The sequence below is a fragment of the Narcine bancroftii genome, chromosome 12 (assembly GCF_036971445.1).
Source record: "Narcine bancroftii isolate sNarBan1 chromosome 12, sNarBan1.hap1, whole genome shotgun sequence".
Taxonomy (NCBI): domain Eukaryota; kingdom Metazoa; phylum Chordata; class Chondrichthyes; order Torpediniformes; family Narcinidae; genus Narcine; species Narcine bancroftii.
The window spans coordinates 5,195,481-5,215,685 of NC_091480.1; the positions used below are offsets into that span (position 1 = coordinate 5,195,481).

At 41.2% G+C, this 20,205-nt stretch overlaps 1 protein-coding gene across 3 annotated transcripts in view; it reads left to right on the forward strand.

The window, feature by feature from the left end:
* Nucleotides 1-20,205, forward strand: part of LOC138746838 (zinc finger protein GLIS2-like) — a 274,859-nt gene that overhangs the window by 279 nt on the left and 254,375 nt on the right. For 2 of the 3 annotated variants that reach the window (XR_011347148.1, XM_069905374.1), the window contains exon 2: nt 11,789-11,959. The gene's annotated coding sequence lies outside the window, so the exon portion shown is untranslated. Of the gene's footprint in view, nt 1-5,975; nt 6,013-11,788; nt 11,960-20,205 lie in introns of all 3 variants that reach the window. The other variant, XM_069905370.1, reaches the window with a different exon arrangement.

Genomic DNA, 20,205 nt, shown 5'->3' on the forward strand with positions numbered 1-20,205 from the left:
GGCAAACAAGCGAGGAAATTTCAAAAAAAGTAAAACCCTGATGAAGTAAAAACCCAACGCTGGAGAAACTCCGTGTCCTTCCTTTATCTAGAAAAGATCAAGACAAATAAGGGCTTGAGCCCCTCATCAAGGTGTGGGCCAAGTGTCAGCCTTCGGCCATTCATTTTGGAAAATAAGTCTTGTGAGGCAAAGTGAGCAGACCTGGGACTTTTCTCTTTGGATCTTGGAAGGCTGAGGGGAGACTTAAAAGGTTATGAGAGGCAAAGATAAGGTGGACAGCTGGTACCTGTTTTCATAGGCAGGATCAGCAAACACCAGGGGATGTGTGTACAAAGTGAAGGAGGGCAGTTAGGGGGAGAGATCAGGTGTAAGTTTTTTACAGTTGTGGGTGCCTGGACAGGGATGGTGGGGGCTGAAACATGGGCATTGAAAAGACAGGCACATGGATGGAAGAAAAATAGAGTTACGAGGAAGGAGTGTTTAGTACTTTTTTTAAAGAATATATGGGTCAGCACAACATCGAGGGTCAAAGGGCCTGGACTGTGCTGTAGTGTTCTATATAAGGTTAGAGCAGGCAGGTGCCCAAACAAAATGGGGGTGGAGAAGGGGGCAGAGGAAGGAGCACGCTCCCACAGGCAGGATGTAATAGTGGATAAGGTAGGAAGGCCACACCAGCAAACGGAGAAAGCATGGCTCCGTGAATGGAGAGGAAAGGGAGATGAGAGCTGAAGGAAAGAAGACAAGGATGGGGTTGAGCAGAGAAGTGGATGTTAATGCTATCCAGTTGGAGAGTGCTCAGATGGAAAATCAAGTGTTGTTCATCCAGTTTACGGGTGGTCTTGGTGGGATAGCACACGAGGCCATGGACAGACATAAGTCTGGGAGTGGGTGCAGCATTGAAGTTGGACACTGGGAGGTCCCAGATACAGATGCAGACAGAGCAAAGGTGCTCAGCGAAGTAATCTCTCAGTCTGCATCCGGTCTCTCGATGCAGAGAAGACCACAAAGGGAGCACCGGATGCAGTAGATAACTCCCACGGATTCGGCAAAGCAATCTCCCAGTCACTCCAATGTTGAGTATGCTACAAAGGGAGGACCAGATGCAGTAGATAACTCACGCAAACTCCGTGTTTTTCATATTGCACTTCAGAGTGGGTTGGGGGAGAGGGGTTGGCCGGACAGCCAATACTGTGGAGAGTTGCCCCAGGAAGTGAGGAGAGTGGTTGTTAGGAGGAAACTTTCAGTGATGATGGAGCATTCAGACTGGCAAAGGTTTAGTTATGAGGTAATTAGATTTAGATTTCAGATTTATTGTCAGACCATACACACCCTGAGATTCCTTTTGCTGCCGGCAAAGCAGAATTACTACTTATTGGTAATGCAAAAAAACTGTACACAGCATATATATGCAAACATATAAAGAATTGTAAACATAACAAATGTAAACAAACTGCAATAGAGAGAATTTTTTTTAAATCAATAAAGTGAAAAAGTTAGAGCCCTTAAATGAGTCCTGATTGAGTCTGTTGAGGAATTTGATGGTGGAGATGAAGCAGCTGTTCCTGAACCTGGTGGTGTGAGTCTTGTGGCCTCTAGACCTCCTTCCTGATGGCAGCAGTGAGAACAGAGCATGTGCTGGATGGTGTGGATCCTTGATATTTACTGCTGCTCTCCGACGGCAGCATTCCCTATAGGTTATCTTGACGGTTGGGAGGGTTTTGCCTATGATGTCCTAGGCTGTGTCCACTATACTTTGCAGGGCATTATGCTCAGGGGTTTTTGTGTCCCTATACCAGACTGATGCAGCCGATCAGTACACTTTCCACTACACGCTCTATAGAAATTTGCCAGGGTTTCCTATGTCATACTAAAGCTCTGTAAACTCCTGAGGAAGTAGAGGTGCTGACGTACTTTCTTCATAATGCCATTAGTGTCTTGGCTCCAGGAACTATCCTCTGAGATAGTGACTCCTAAGAACCTATATTTGCTCACCCTCTCCACCTCTGATTCCCCAATGATCACTGGATCATACTATCTGGTTTTCCCTTCCTGAAGTTAACAATCAGCTCCTTGGTTATGGTGACTTTAAGTGCGAGGTTATTGTTGGTGCACCATTTGGACAAGTTTTCAACTTCCCATCTGTATGCTGATTCATTGCTTCTTTTTATACAATGCATTACTGTGGTATTGTTGACAAATTTCTAGATGGTGTTGTTGTTGTACTGACCCACACATTCCTAGATGTAGAGCAGGGTTAAGAACACAGCACTGTGGTGCTTCAGTACTGATGGAGTTTGTGGAGGAGATGTTCTTACCATTTCTCACTGATTGTGGTCTGTAGGTAAGTAAATCAAGGATCCAATTACACAATGGGGTGTTGAATTCGGAAATGGGGTGTTGATCACTTTTGAGAGGAAGATGGTGTTAAATGCCGAACTGTAGTCATTAAAGAGCATCCTGATACATCTTTGCTGTCCAGCTATTCCAGGGCTTTATGTGGAGCCAGTGGGATGGCATCCACTGTAGGGAGGAATTCTGTTCTGTTTGGGTCTTTCTGAGACTGTTATCATCCTTTACTGAGTAATGAGTGTCCCAGAGCATCCTGATGCATGCATCAGTGAGATGGCATTCACTGTAGACCTGCTGCTACAATAGGCGAATTGGAACAGATCCATGTCGCCACTCAGACAGGAGCTGATATGCTTCAACACTAGCCTTTTTAAAACACTTCACTGTTGATATGAGTGCCACTGGTCAGGTGGACAGGTTACCACACGTTTCTTTGGCACTAGTTGTCACCTGTTTGTAACGGATGGGTACCATGCCAGTACGCACAGCAAGGGGAGAGCGGGAAGTTGGATGATCCTGGGAATGGTAGAGCTTTGCCGCAGGGGGCAAGGAGAGTGGTTTTCAGGAGAAGGTTTCAATAAGGATGGAACCTGTAGTTGGCAAAGGGTTAGCTATGAGGTCATTGAGCGAGGAAATATTTAAAAAGTAAGACATGTAAGTGTGCAGTCACTTTGATTGATGTAAAAACACAATGCTGGAGAAACTTAGCAGGTCAAGCAGTGTCCTTTATATAGAAAAGATAAAGATACAGAACCAACAAGGTCTGAGCAAAATGTTGGCAATAACAAAAGTTTTGGGCTTGAGCTTATTTTAGAAAATAAATCTTATGAGGCAAGATTAGCAGAGCTGGGACTTCTCTCTTTGGACTATTAAGTGGAGACTTAATAGAGGTCTACAAGATTATAGGAGGCATAGATAGAGTGGATAGGCAGTGTCTTTTTACCCACAGCAGAAATAGCAAATACCAGAGGGTCAGCACAAAGTGAAGGGAAGGAAGTTTAGGGGAGACATCAGGGGTAAGTTTTTTTTACACTGAGAGTTGTGGGGGCCTGGAATGCTTTGCCATGAATGGTGTTGAAGTCTATACATTTAATAGACTCTTAGACTTACATGGATGAAGGAAAAATAGGTTATGGGATAGGGAATGTTTAGTTCTTTTTATTTAAGGAATATATGGGACAGCACAACATCAAGATCCAAAGGGCCTGTAGCGTTCTATGTAAGGTTCAAGCAAAATGTAGGCAGGTGCTGAAAAAAATGGTAGGGGAGGAGCATGCTCCCACAGGCAGGAGGTAATAGAAGATAAGGGAGGGAAGGGACACCAGCAAATGGGGATAGGAAGACTGTGAATGGAGTGGGAAAGGGGGGGGTGGAGAGCTGAAGGAAAGAAGACAGGGGGAAATGGAAGGGAGGGAGAACAGAGAGTAGGTTAACAGAAATCGGAGAAGTCAATGTTAATGCCATCTGGTTGGAAAGTGCCCAGATGGCTTGGCTTCGCGGACGAAGACCCATGGAGGGGGTAAAAGTCCACGTCAGCTGCAGGCTCGTTTGTGGCTGACAAGTCCAATGCGGGACAGGCAGACACGGTTGCAGCGGCTGCAGGGGAAAATTGGTTGGTTGGGGTTGGGTGTTGGGCCCTTCCTCCTTTACCTTCTGTCAGTGAGGTGGGCTCTGCACTCCTCTTCAAAGGAGGTTGCTGCCCGCCAAACTGTGAGGCGCCAAGATGCACGGTTTGAGGCGATATCAGCCCACTGGCGGTGGTCAATGTGGCAGGCACCAAGAGATTTCTTTAGGCAGTCCTTGTACCTTTTCTTTGGTGCACCTCTGTCACGGTGGCCAGTGGAGAGCTCACCATATAACACGATCTTGGGAAGGCGATGGTCCTCCATTCTGGAGATGTGACCCACCCAGCGCAGCTGGATCTTCAGCAGCGTGGACTCGATGCTGTCGACCTCTGCCATTTCGAGTACTTCGACGTTAGGGATGAAAGCGCTCCAATGGATGTTGAGGATGGAGCGGAGACAACGCTGGTGGAAGCGTTCTAGGAGCCGTAGGTGATGCCGGTAGAGGACCCATGATTCGGAGCCGAACAGGAGTGTGGGTATGACAACGGCTCTGTATACGCTTATCTTTGTGAGGTTTTTCAGTTGGTTGTTTTTCCAGACTCTTTTGTGTAGTCTTCCAAAGGCGCTATTTGCCTTGGCGAGTCTGTTGTCTATCTCATTGTCGATCCTTGCATCTGATGAAATGGTGCAGCCGAGATAGGTAAACTGGTTGACCATTTTGAGTTTTGTGTGCCCGATGGAGATGTGGGGGGGCTGGTTTATGAGTAGTCTTGTAGGATAGTATGAGGCCATAGTCAGATGTGAGTATGGGCAGCCTGTTCATCCAAAACAATGGGGGATGAAAAGGAACATTCTCTCACATAGATTTAAGGTTCCATTTACTGTCATTTGACTGCCCTGTAAATAGATGCTGCTAAAACAGTGCCACTATCAAGACAAGAATGAAAATTAATTACAAAAAAAACTCTTCAGAAATATTCTATTAAAGGAGTGATTACAAGACACAGAAAATAATAGTGAAATAATGTGATTAGGTGCTGTCTCCCTAACAATAGAAGGATACATTTGCATTAGAAGGAATCCTTTACTGGCATCACCTACGGCTCCTAGAACGCTTCCACCAGTGTTGTCTCCGCTCCATCCTCAACATTCATTGGAGCGACTTCATCTCCAACATCGAAGTACTCGAGATGGCAGAGGCCGACAGCATCAAATCCACGCTGCTGAAGATCAAACTGCGCTGGGTAGGTAACGTTTCCAGAATGGAGGACCATCGCCTTCCCAAGATCGTGTTATATGGCAAGCTCTCCATTGGCCACCGAGACAGAGGTGCACCAAAGAAGAGGTGCAAGGACTGCCTAAAGAAAGCTCTTGGTGCCTGCCACATTGACCACCGCCAGTGAGCTGATATCGCCTCAAACCGTGCATCTTGGCGCTTCACAGTTCGGCAGGCAGCAACCTCCTTTGAAGAAGACCGCAGAGCCCACCTCACTATCAAAAGACAAAGGAGGAAAAACCCAACAACCAACCCCAACCAACCAATTTTCCCTTGCAACCGCTGCAACCGTGTCTGACTGTCCCGCATCAAACTTGTCAGCCACAAACGAGCCTGCAGCTGACGTGGACTTTACCCCTCCATAAATCTTCGTCCGCGAACCCAAGCCAAAGAAGAGAAGGCGTGCAGAGGAGAATCAATCAGCAGATTGATTCCTAGTATCAAGGATTTGTTAGAATTGCAGCGATTTGGTAGGTTTTCCACAGTTTGGAAAAATATGGTGATATCACATATTGATATATTCAAAAATCGTATGTGACCAGCTAGTATGTTTTCCCTGGTTTGCCAAAAATTTTGAGGATATGGTCTCAGAATTAAGGTCCAGCCATTCGGCATGAAAACAAGAAGGTATTTTGTTGTAATGACTCTTTAGAATTCTCTGTGCAAGAATGTTTTTAAGGCTCTGTTAATCAGTATACTCTGACTTGATAGATATTATTCCTTCAGAAAATTAAGGGATATAGGTAAAGTGTTACCAAGGTAAAAGATCAACCTTTATATTACAGAATTACTGTATGGTGCACCAGGCCCAAGGATCTACCGGTAAATGGTTTTATTTCTTGTAAACTTTGAATGGCATTTCAATATGATCACTAGAATTGACTTTTTCTGCCACTTCCTTTATGTTGCTTAACTCTGTCATGGTACTGAAACCCTCACCCATACCTTTGTTACATCTGGTCTTGACTATTTCAATCTATTCTTGGATGAAATCTTTACCTCTTCCTTCCATAAATGAAGTTATTTCTATTGCTTGTATTCTCACTTGCACTATGTTCTCTTCACCTGTTATCTTTGTGTTTGTTGGCTGCAAGGTAATCTGGTAAAGCAATAGTTAATATAAAAGGATTTGATACAGCTCCTATTAATTTCTTTATATTATATTGCTCCGTTAAAGACATTTTACAGGCTCTAATTATTGTTTTTGTTATCCTTGTAGAATGACTGACAGTTAATTCTAATTGCCTAGTGGGATGTGTAGAATTTGGTACAGTATCACTGGAGTGATTTTTGTGTAATTTTTGACTTAAGGACAAAATTGATTTACGGATACCGATTTTAAAAACAGAAACTGTTTATTACATTGGAACAGTACATACAGTTTATCACTTGGTATGAGTTAGTTGGTTGAAGACCATTGAATCTGGCTTTTATTTTGAGCTATCACAAGTCAGGTCCATTTCCATGGCCCAGTTCTTGACATTTTCCTCTGCTAATTACTTTCTATTTGGATGCTCAGACCACAATAATATTTACAGTCTGCAGACACAGTATATCCATGCCCCTGGATATTTTTTTAAATTTTAGTGTTAGACATACAGCATGGTAACAGGCCCTTTCGGCCCACAAGCCCATGTTGCCCAGTTACTCCCAATTAGCCTACAACCCCCAGTGCGTCTTTGAATGGTGGGAGGAAACCAGAGCCCCTGGGGAAAACCCACGCTCGCTAACATGGGGAAAAAATAGAAACTCCTTACAGACAGTGCAGGATTCGAAGCCCAGCTCCAATTGCTGGTGCTGTAACAGTATTGTGCTAATGTGCCATCTCATTTTTTTCCTTATCTCCTTCTTAGCATTTAGAAGAAGCATATTGTAACAAAGGGAAGCCTCTGGGTAATAAACACAGTGTGCCCCTTAAGTTTTTTTGTATAACTATTTAAGTAAAAATTGAACGTCAACAAATTCTGCTCAAATACCATTTGGGAATTTCAATGAATTTTATTCTGGGAGATTCTTTGTTAAGATATGAGCAGAAAAATGGCAGATAGAGTTTAATCTTTCCAAATGTGAGATGTTGCATTTTGGGCAGTTAAAGCACAGGGATTTTCTTTGGCTTGGCTTCGCGGACGAAGATTTATGGAGGGGTAATGTCCACGTCAGCTGCAGGCTCGTTTGTGGCTGACAAGTCCGATGTGGGACAGGCAGACACGGTTGCAGCGGTTGCAAGGGAAAATTGGTTGGTTGGGGTTAGTGAACAATTAATGGCAGAATCGTTAACATCATTAATATACAGGTGGATCAGGGGGTCCAAAAACAGCATTTGCTGAAAATGGCCACACAAGTAGATAAGGTAGTAAAGAAGGCGTATGGAATGCTGACCTTCATGTGGCAGGGCATTGAGAATAAGAGTAGGAAAGTCATATTGCCCTATATAAAACTACAGGATGAGTGTGGAGTCTTTGGAGAAGGTGCAGAAGAGATATAACAGGATTAGAGGGAATGAACTATAATGAGAGGATGGAAACACAGTTGTTTTCTGTGGAGCAATGGAGGGTGAGAGGAGATCTGATAGTTCATAATATTATGAGGCATTGATAGGATGGAAAGTCAGAATCTTTTTCCCAGTGTAAAGGACATGCATTTAGGGAGTGGGGAAAAGGTTAAAAATGTGCAAGCCAATTTGTTTTTACAAAGTGGTAGTGGTCTGGAATGAGCTGCCAAGGGTAATAGTTGAAACAGATGCAATAGTATAAGATTATTTATAAGATGATGGCTTTTTCCCCAGAGCTGATAGAGTTAACATTTGAGGGCATAGTTGTAAGGTGTTTGGTACGGGGGGGGGGGGAGCGGAAATGCAAGAGGTTCGTTTTTTCACTCAATGATGGATGAATAAAATATGCTGTCTGCAATGGTGGTGGAGCAGGTACAATAGAACCTTTTAAGAGACTATTTAAGTACATGGAACTGAGAAAAATTGAGTTATTGCAATAGGGAAATTCTAGGCAGTTGCTGGAGTAGAATAGTAGGTCAGCCTGGATATCTGGCCGAGTAGTAAAAATCTGTGCTGACCAACTTACCAATATTGAAGATGTATATGGATAACTTCAATATCTCACTCCAAAAGGGTGTGGTACCCAACTGTTTCAAACGGGCATCAAGAAGAGTGCAGTAATCTGCCTTAATGACTATCTGCCAGTAGCACATCAACAGTGATGAAGTGTTTTGAAAAAGGCTGGTGATGAAGCAGATCAGCTCCAGTCTGAGCGGTGACATGGATATGTTCTATTTCGCCTGTCGTAGAAACAGGTCAACGGTATATGTCATCTCACTGGCTCTACACAAACTCCCGGCACATCTGAACTGCTCTTTATCGACTACAGTTCAGCATTTAATACCAGCATCATCCCCTCAAAAATCAACAAACTCCAAGACCTGGGACTGAACACCTCACTGTGTAATTGGATCATGGATTTCCTCACCTCCAGACGACAATCAGTTAGGATTGGTAAGAACATCTCTTCCACAATCTCCATCAGTACTGGAGCACCACAGGGTTGTGTTCTTAGAAATGTAGAAAGTTGTGTTTATAAGATAGCTACAAAAATTGTATTTAAAAAAAAACCCAGCATAGGTTTTAGTCAATCAGTAGCTTCTAAAGAACAGGTTGAAAGTTTTAAAGCTAACAAATCTCCCAGACAGGAATCAATTCTCACCTCTTCTACAGAACCCCCAGGGCCCAGATATATCCTGATGCCTGCCTGATATATTTAGCACAATAATGCTAACTAACTACCTGTCAAAAGACAACCCATTAGTTTCCCCACCCCAAATGCAGCTGATTGAGTTGATGCAATGTAAATTGTCAAAGGCTGCAAAAAGCATCAAGCAACACTGACTGTGCTACTACATCAGTACTGGAGCATCATAGGGCTGTGTTCTTAGCCCCCTCCTCTATTCACTTTACACCTACGACTGTGTGGCTCAGTACCATTTACTAATTTTCCGATGATACCATAGTAGTGGGTTAGATAAATTTAGATTAAATTTTAAATTTAGTCATATAGGACAATAACGGGCCATTTTGGCCCAGGACCCTATGCCCAATTGTACCCAATTAACCTACAACCCCGGTGCGTTTTGAAGAATGGGAAGAAACTGCAGTTCCTGGGGGAAAACCCACAAAGACATGGGGAGAACTTACAAACTTCTTACAGAAAGCACAGGATTCAAACCTAGATTCAGATCACTGGCACTGTAACAGTGTTGCGCTAATTGTGCTACCCAAAGAATGGTAATGAGTTTGCATACAGGAGGTAGGTTGAAATCCTGACTGAATGGTGCACCAACAACAACCTTGCACTCAATGTCACCAAAACTAAGGAGCTGATTGTTGACTTCAGGAAGGGAAAGCCAGAGAAGTACAATCCAGTGATAATTAAGTTCTTAGGAGTCACTATCTCAGAGGATATTTCCTGAACTAATGGTATCACAAATGAAAGCACGTCAGCGTCTCCACTTACTCAGGAGTATGAAGAAGTTTGATATGACACCAGAATCCCTGGCAAATTTCTACAGATGTGTGGTGGAAAGTGTGCTGATCGGCTGCATCAGTGTCTGGTATTGGGACACCAATGCCCCTGAGCATAAAGCCCTGCAAAAAGTTGTGGACACAGCCCAGGACATCACAGGCAAAGCTCTTCCCATTATCGAGAACATCTGGAAGGGAACGTTGCCATCCGAAAGCACCAATGATCATCAAGGATCCACACCACCCAGCACATGCTCTGTTCTTGCTGCTGCCATCAGGAAAGATGTATCAGTGCCACAAGACTCACACCTTCAGGTCAGGAACAGCTGCTTCCCCTCCACCATCAAAGTCTTCAACAACAGACTCAATCAGGACATTTACCTTTTCACTTGATTGATTTTTTAAATTCTCTCTATTGCACAGTCAGTTTGTTTACATTTGTTACCTGTTTATAGTTCTTTATATTGTTACAAGATCAAACCAGCAACCACAAAGAAGGTATATCACACAAGGGTAAAGATGAACAATTACTTTATTAACAAAAATTCACCTTCAAACTTTAATTCAAAATCCCCCTTTTATAATAATGCCCATTGGTGACTATGCAAATTTCTATAACAGTGTAAAACTGGTAAATTCCCCAGCCTAAATATAACATATGTAATTAAAGTCTAAGTTATATTTCCAACCAGCCCACAGAAAAACTTAGACACAAAACACACAAGACTCACAAAACTTCGATCTCAACTGAAGCAAAGATCATGAACAAAATTCAGTTTGTTTGGTAAACTGAAACCAAGAGATCTTTGAGAGAGAGCACAAAATTTGAAGTTGTTTTGTGTTGCTTGCAGAGAGAGGAACCATGGCTTGGTCTGGATCCTTCAGGCTGCCTTCGGAATATTCATCCTTTTTGAAATCCCAACATTCTAAACTGTCCTCCAGACCATGACTCATGCTCTGGGCCTCCTTCTACTCCACAGCACCACTCAGTGGTGGTTTATCGTCCAAGTCCAGAAATTATTAGATCATTTTCTGCACATGCTCAGTCTGTCTCCCACTCTTTCAGCAGTCCACCTTCACCTTGGCTCTCTAAGGCAAACTGTCATTTTTTAACAAAACCATACAACACATTGGCCAATACACAAAACAGAACTCTATAACAATATGTTTGCATATATATGCTGTGTACAGTTTTTTTTGCACTACCAATAAGTAGTAATTCTGCTTTGCTTGCAGGAAAAGGAATCTCAAGGTTGTATGTAATGTCATGTATATAGTCTGACAATACATCTGAAACCTGCAAGAGAATGAGCAGAAGAGAAAAAAAAGCAATGTTGAAATTGGAGACAACGGCAGTTAATGGAAATCTGAAGTAAAATAGGATGCTAGAAATACCTAATCTGTGGAAACAAAATTTGAGTTAACATTGTAGATAAAAATTTGGAGGTTAATTGAATGAAATTTCTGATTTCCATATTGAGTCCTGAGGCTTGTAATGTTACTTGTTGTATCTCATACCAACATTGCAAGCAGTCAAAATCCACCTCTTGCAAATGCCTTACCTTAATTTCCTCACTGCACTTTTTTTTTGCTGCAATTCTTGGATTCCAAATTGAGAAGGTGTTCTTGGTCATCCACAACTTATTCCAGGTAGAGCTACCTTGTAATGATTGCAGCTCCCTACTTTGGTGGGAATTAAGTGTCTTGTGCGAGGTTCACAGTGAAAGGATTATACGTGCATATGATTCTCACAATCAGTTTAAATTTTTACTGAAAGCAGTCTTATTGATTGGGTTTCAGTTATGTTTTGTATTATTCCCGTGCTAATTTTGCAGAGTATGTTTATTCTTTTCTTGCATGGATGATTCACCTTGAGCCTGATCTAAGAGTGTGGGCAAGTTGGGTGTGGGAAAACAAGAAAAAATAATGACTGTATTAATGGAATGTGTCTACTTTGGGTTGTAGAATTTGGGTATTAAAATTGTCAGAAGAAATTAGAAAGGCTGCTAATATTTTTAATTGGCACTACATTAGGTTAGCAGTTAATAATATTTAAAAAAAATTTTTCAGCTTGTTTCAAAGCACAGAGGGAGTGTGACGTTCATATCCAGTGATGGCATCCAGCAGATGTGCAGTCTGAAAATCCTGCACATGTTCAAAATGCATTCTCTCCCTGAATCCGAGGAATTCCTCTGGAACATAGTGTCTTCTTCAAATTCTGTGGGAGGCCAAGGCTTTCAGGTAATGATAGTAAATCAGCTTCTTAATCTCAAAAGCTGACTTTTCAAGTCCAATTATTCTGTAATGTACAATTTAAATGTTAATAGTATGTTGTAGCAAGTGGTGCAGTGCAGAAGTTGTCTGGGAGCAGAATCAACGGAACTGTTTAATAGAATATTTGCAGGAGTTTAAATAATTATAGTTGGCGCGCTATCACAATCACTCGATCTCTGAAGTAATGTGCCTCCCGAAGTTCTTTATCCCCCTCCACATCACCCGTCGGATACCGGGAACTCCTGATCCTGCAGGACCCTGGTTTGATAATGGATTGCCACGGTTCACACATAATCCCTTCCCCACCCCCCCCAGAACTAGTGTTCGGAGGTGATACCGTAGTCACACCTATACGGCTAGAATAGGCCAGCGGATGTCCAGTGCACCAGGGGCATGCCACCCGTACCAGCTGATTTAGGTCCACATATGCCACCTTAAGGCGATCTACTGAAACTGTTTCTTGCCTTGAAAGGACTTTCATATGGCCGTTGCAACAGTGTCTTGTCCACATCCCTGCATAGGAATACATAAGTTCAGGCAGAATGAATGAAGCCATAGATCCATGTTGGATGGCTGGGAGAGGCACCATTGTACCCACCTTCTCCCTTAAGCATGTGAATACTGAAGTGGGAGATTCCTGCTGCCCATGTGCTGCCAGAATAAAATCCCCTGAGACTGTTGGGTTGGGGGGGTGGGGGGGCTCCATTAATCAATTCTGCAGAGGATGTAGCCAGATCTTCCTTTGGTGCAGTACAGATACCTAAAAATATCCAAGGCAGTTCATCGATCCAATCCAGTCCCTTAAGACGTGACATGAGAGCCAATTTCATTCGACAGTGAAAATGTTCCATTTCACCATTGGATTGGGAATAATGGGCCATCTTTCAATGCAGTTGCATGCCCAGCAACTGTGCGATTGTGGACCATAACCTGCATGTTAACTGAGCTTCTCTGTCAGAGGAGATGTTCATGGGTAATCCGAAACGCGATATCCAATTGGTGATGAGGGCTCTCGCATAAGCTGAGGTGGAGGTGTCGGAAAACGGGATAACCTCTGGCCATCTCATGAACCTGTCGTTGGCTGGAGGCTGGTGTAAGAAATCAACAATATGCCCCCATGGTGTCTTGGTCCAGCGATGCAATAATATAGTAGTACTTGGTTGCGTCAGCATTAATCTAGCGTAGATGGAACTGGGCCTTGGCCTATTCGATCCAGACCTTTGGCTGTAAGGTCCAAATTACTGGAAATTTGAGATGCAACGGCATTCTACACATCCAGAGTGAGGTCCAAAATGTTGTTTGGACCATCGGGGTCACCAATGTAGCAACTGGTGCAGTGAATAAAGCACAATAGAAGTTGCCTGCGAACTATTTAATGGAATTTTCACGGGAGTTAAAAAATTACAGTTGATGCGCTTATCGCAATTACCTGACCTCTGAAGACATGTGCTGTGCCTCCCAGAGTTCTTGGTGTCCCCGGCCATCAAGAACTCCTGATCCTGAGAGGGTCCACAACTACGGACACCGGTTTGATAATGGAGTGGCACGGTTTGCCACATTGTTAGGAATTTTATGATGGATTTTTTGAGTGGGAACAAACCACAAATTCAAGCAGTTTTCTTGTTCTCTAAATGTATAAATTGCAGAGATGAAAATGAAATTTTACAAATATTTGTTTAAATTGTTGTTTTACTGATGATTAAACATTTACCCCCTCCATAAATCTTCATCCGCGAAGCCAAGCCAAAGAAAGAAACATCATGGATAAAGTTTTACTTCAAATACAGAAGTGCACACTCCTTGTAGTTTTGATAAATTGGTGGAACATCTGTGACATTGCTCACTATTTGGAAACCAGCTGTTTTACAGGCAATTGTGTATCTTGTGTCACACAATAAAATAGATGCATAGTTTTCTGCAGGGCAAGTTATTGATTTTCCTTTGTTAGTTTTTAAAGCTAAAGTTCTATGGTTGCCCAAGTTGCTTATCAAAATTATAATTCTGATTATGTTTGTCAACCTTGGCTCACTTGTTAAATTTACCCTTGAATCAAAAGGTACAAGTTGAATTTACATTCCAGGGAACTGCGGAGATAATCTAGACTAACACTTTTGTATAATATTGTCAGAGCTGTTATCTTTTGGACATTATATTAAACCTAGTTCAGAACTGCTCTTTCAGGTTAATGTAAAATTTAGTGGCTCTATTTTGTAAAAGATCAGGGAGTTCTCTTGCTGTCTTGACTAATGTTGTTCCCTCATTATAACAAATTATCACATTGCTGTTTGTGGGAGTGAAGTGTGTATAAATTAGCTTCCATGTATTTTTCTTAATTGTTTTTGTCTTTTTTAAACAAAGTACCTGTTCACCTGCAGCAAGTAACAAATTTAGTACATTTGTACAATGTGTATGATAATAAACCTATTATCATATCCTGCATTACATCTATAACTCTATATCAAATGTGCTTCACCACTTGCAGGGCTCTGTAATGTAAGTCTTTATATGAATGTTTGTTGTCTTGATCTTACTACTTGTCCTTTTTTTAAATCTCCAATTAAAGGCTGTGGTAGGTAGGAAGTTTTCCAGTGATTAAGTTACAAGGAGAATGGTTTTTGTGGGTTTAATAACAATTCTGGAAATGCCAGATACTAAGATCAATGAACTAAACCAAACCAAACCTGAAATAGAGGTTGGACTCTTGTGGTCTGTATAAGTTGATCTCACATAACAAGATGAATTTATTCAATGGGTCTAGAGGACCTTAAATGGTTGCAGTTATGGTCTTGTTTACTTCTTTTACCAGGAATTTACTATGTAGAAATAGAGAAGACTGGAAGATTAAACAATTATCCCTCTTATTTAAATATCAATAATGAATTTTCTGTGGCATTGTACAAAGATGGAGATAGAAACCTTTTATGGGTAAGAATGGTGTCATATTCCTGCTTTATCCCATGACTCCAAACCAAACCAGCAGCAATTCATTGCTGGGGAATGTTCTTGGCAACACACGCTACTCAGCTGGTGCAAATGTCCTTCTTTAAGTATGATGGTGTGCACCTGTGAGCATTAATTCTGAAGATCTAAAAATGCTATAATAAATCATCACTCTGTGACACAGCACTTAATCAAATTCAGCTTAGCAAAAACTGAGTGCAATAGTACGGATTCTATCACCTATGTGTATATGTACAGATTGTAGTGTAGAATGACTGAGATTGGCTGAGAGCGTAGCCACACCTACTGACAAGTCTTAAAGGGTTGCTCCGAGCCAGACCAGGTCATTCTGGACTGGTTGACCTACATGTGATACGCTCCAGTCTTCTAGTTAATAAAAGCCTTGGTTTGGATCAACACGCCTTTGATTCTTTTGACGCGCTCTACACTGAGCACTGGACTAGAACTAGGAAATAGGTTCTCAAGATTCGGAAGACAAGATTTAGGACAGTAATTTGGACCTTGCAGCCAAAGGTCTGGACAGAGATGGAACTCTCTCCCCAAGGAAGCAGTAGAGGTTGCCTCATTAATAGATATTTTGCATTATAGGGAAAATTAAGGGTTTTGGGGGGAAAAAAGGCACAAAAAATACCATGCTGATATTCCCTAATCAGCCCTTGCCTTTCCAAATGCAGGTAGATCCTATTCCTCAGAATCCCCTCCACTATCCTACCACTGGCCCATCATTCTCTGGTTTGTCCTTGCAGTCCTTTTTAAATAAAGGCACAACTTTACTCACTCTCATCTTCTGGCACCTCATCACATTGATACAAATATTCTTAACAGATCAATGTTGTGTTTGGGACAGTAACAGGTTCAGTTGGTTCACAGAGAGGGAGAAAGAGAGAGAGAGAGGAGTCTGGATGCAAGCATTACATTCTTCTTCTTCTTTGGCTTGGCTTCGCGGATGAAGATTTATGGAGGGGGTAAAAAGTCCACGTCAGCTGCAGGCTCGTTTGTGGCTGACAAGTCCGATGCGGGACAGGCAGACACGGTTGCAGCGGCTGCAGGGGAAAATTGGTTGGTTGGGGTTGGGTGTTGGGTTTTTCCTCCTTTGCCTTTTGTCAGTGAGGTGGGCTCTGCGGTCTTCTTCAAAGGAGGTTGCTGCCCGCCAAACTGTGAGGCGCCAAGATGCACGGTTTGAGGCGTTATCAGCCCACTGGCGGTGGTCAATGTGGCAGGCACCAAGAGATTTCTTTCGGCAGTCCTTGTACCTTTTCTGTGGTGCATCTCTGTCACGGTGGCCAGTGGAGAGCTCGCCATACAACACGATCTTGGGAAGGCGATGGTCCTCCATTCTGGAGACGTTACATTACAGGTAACATTCTGGAGAGCATTACATTACAGGTAACTTAATTGAACATATGGGAGACAAAAGGGAAGATGTCAAATGATACTTAATTACTTTACTACTAAATAACTCTACAGGTAAATTCTGTTTTACAAATATTCGCTTTATGAAAATTCACCTTTACGAAGAAACCTGTGTTCACTATCCAAAAGAAATTTGAATGGGTTTTCACTTTTACGAAAATACCTTTCAATAGTAGTGAATAGTTTCTTCGCTTTACGCCATTTCAGCCTACAAAACGTTTCATAGGAACGCTCTAATTTTGGAAAGTGGGGTATACCTGTATAGACATTCACATCCGATTCCAGTAGCCGCCAATCTTCTACATGATAAAAGACAAAAACTATAATGATGTAAGCAGGCACAAGGGACTCCGATACTGGTGGCTGCTTACCCTACCATTCTTTTCTGCACATGTACACATTTCACAGATAGGAACTAAAACACACGCCCGATTCCCTTTACCAACGGGGTTACGGCTCTCTGCAAGCACTGATCTATTGCAGTCCTAAGCCTCAATTCATTGCAGTGCACACCCTACTCACGACTCTTCCAGCAATGTCCACAGTAACAACTTTGCATGGAGTGATGTCCGGGAATTGAATCAAGAGGCAGAGAGAAATATGATCTGCATCTATGTCTATACTGTTTTGAGCTGGGCGAATGGCCCAATGATGACACTGAAACACTTGAATGAGCCAATGGTAAGGTGTCCACTAATGGGTGGCCAGAGTCCAACCTTGATTGGCAGGTGATGCAACCTTCGAATAGGTTTCAGACAGGGAGGCCATGTGTTCTTTCACAATCCACATATAACAGAGCCCCAGCAATTTATTCCTTGGCTTTCAACAAAATCCTCAGATACCCTTCGTCAGGTCCAGGGATTTATCCATCTTTTAAGACTGCCTTTTGTAATGTAGACATGTTTACAGACTTCACTATTCCCTGTGGAATACTATTGATAATGAAATTGGTATGAAAGGTTTTTTTTGGCTTGGCTTCGTGGACGAAGATTTATGGAGGGTTAGGGTTAATATCTAGGAAAATGCCTCTATGTCAAAATAGATTTATTCCTTTTTCAATGGTTAACAATTTTTGAGGATTTGGAGATGCAAGGATAATAAGATGGAAAATGAGATTGATAGCATTTGAACAAATGAGGGAAAAATTTAATGTACCTAACAATATTTTGTTGCTATCAAGTTAAAGCTTTTTTTTATCTGGCAAAATAGGTCCTCCTTTGACATTATCTGATCAAAGTGAATTAGAATTACTGATTTGTAATACTACTGTAAATAAATTTATTTTGTTAATTTATAATTTATTTCAAACTAAGGCCCCAAAAATGGGGTGCATAAATCAAGATTAAGATGGGAAATAGACTTACGCACACAAATAAATAAAAAAATTTGAGTGGAGTTAGGTAAAGACAAGATAACTAAACTTGTAAGATATAGGTTAGTTCAATATAACTTTTTACATCAATTACATTTGACTCTACAAAAATTAAATAGATTAAATCCTGCCATATAAGATTTATATTTTAGGTGTAGATCTGAGATTGGAACTTTTTTTGCATTCAATTTGGCAATGTCCTAAAGTTAGACAATTTTGGTTAGGGGTAGGTTATTTTTTGGATTGAATCATGGGGGTCAAATTCTCAAAGGATCCAATGTTATTTTTATTGAGTAATATTAAGGTTTTAAGGCCAAAATTAAATAACTATCAAACTGAATTTGTGTTAGTTGCTTTAGCAGTTTCTAGGAATATAGCAATGTCATGGAAGTCAGAAATAAATTTAGGTATGGAAAGATGGCACGCAGAACTTTGTAGTTGTATACTGTTAGAGAAAATGACATAATCAGCAAGATAAATATCATGGGTTTTTTTTTAAATATGGCACCCACATTTTCAAAATTTTAAATTTTAGTTTAATAGGCTCTCTGAAGACCTCACTTCTTGGTAATCTCCAATGGACTTTATTGTATAAATGTTTTATTTTCTTGGCATTCTCCAGTTATTTTTTCATTTTTAGGAGTGGGTTGGTGGGGTGTGATGATATATACCACATGTATAACTTTTCATAATATTTTCTGGAATTGAATGTAATGTAACTAATATTGTGGTTTAAATTTTATAAATAAAATATTCAAAAAGAAAGGCATCACTATTCCCTTCCTTAATTTCCCTTGCTACCATGACCTTTTCCACAGTAAACATACACAGAAAACATTAATTTAAGACTGACAGTCTCCTGAGGAGACATTAGATATCCACATTGATCCTTAAGGGAATCTACTCACTACATAGCTACTGCTTTGCATTTAATATTCTCATAGTGTCTCTTAGGATTCTCCTTTACATTAACTGCCAAAGCTATCACATGTCTTTTTTTTTTTACTCCTGGTTTCCCTCTTGTCCCTTGTAGTCCTTTATCCCTTGTAGTCCTCAAGGGATTTATTTGATATCAGCTGCCTATACTTGACATATGGATTTTTTCCATGGCCTTCACTCTAACAGGAGCATGCTGGCCCTGAATTCTATCTAACTCACCTTTAAAACCCTCCTGCTTGCCAGATGTCCTTTCACCTGCAAACACCCTGTCCCAATCAACCTTTACGATTTCCTGTCTAATGCTAATCAAAATTAGCCATGTCCCATTTAGGACTTGTAACTTTGTGAACCAATCTATCTTTTTCCATAGGTTTTTTTAAAATGAGTAAATTATGATTATTATCCCCACTGTTGCCCACTCTTTACTTGGGACATCTCGATATTGAGAAAACTTCCCTGAATAAACTTAACCAATTCTGTTACATCCAAACCTGTAGAGCTATTGGCAACCCCAGTCAATATTAGGGAAATTTAAATAATCTACTATTATAATTCTATTATTCTTAAAGTATCTGCGATCTCGCTGCATATTTTCTCCTTTAATTCCTGATGTCTTTTGGAGTGCCTGTAGCATAATCCCATCTCAGAGATCACCACCTCTTATTTCTAAATTCCACCAATATAGCCTCATTGGATATTTCCCCAGGAATATCCTCTCTAAATACTGCCTAATGTTCTCCCTAATCAAAAACACCTCTCACCCCTCATTTCCACTTCTACCGTCATGCTGGTAGCTTCTGTACCTGGAATATTTAGTTGCTGGTACTGCCCTTCCCTCAACCATGTTTCTGCAATAGCTATAACATCCTAGCCCTGTGTACCTAGCCATGCTTTTTGTTTATCTGCTTTACCTGTCTTAAATTAAAGTAAATAATTCAGCCGATCATGTATTTCTCACTCCCTTCCCTGCCTCTGTCTGTACTACATGCTGAGCTTGCTTTAACTTTGATGTTTACATCAATTTTCTAATCTGACATTTGATTGCTTTGGGTCTTATGGCCCCTTCTTCCCAAGACACCAGTTTAAACTCCCAAGTTACTCCAGCAAATTTCCCCAACTGTCCAGAAGCAATATGTCTCTCTTGTACAAATTGTAAGAATGCTGAACCATAATAGTTAACATTATAATAAAACCACTTCAATTATTATTGGTAGCAAATGAAATGCTTAAAAATAGTATTGTTCTCTTTATATTAAGATCACTCAGTTTCAAAGTTTATTGAATGATTATGCAATAAATCATCAACAGGCTTTGCAGTAGATTTTCAATTTTTGTTTCTTTAGCTCAACCAGCCAAATGGAATTCAAGGCAATTTATTATTGCCTGCTATCTGTTCTTTCACATTTCGATATCTGCTATGTTCTCAAAAATGTTTGGCAAAATCACAGGTGCTTTAAAGGTGAAAAATGTTGTTTCGAAGAAGCATTTTTGTTCCTGTCATTATCACACTGAAGCTAAGCTTGGAGGA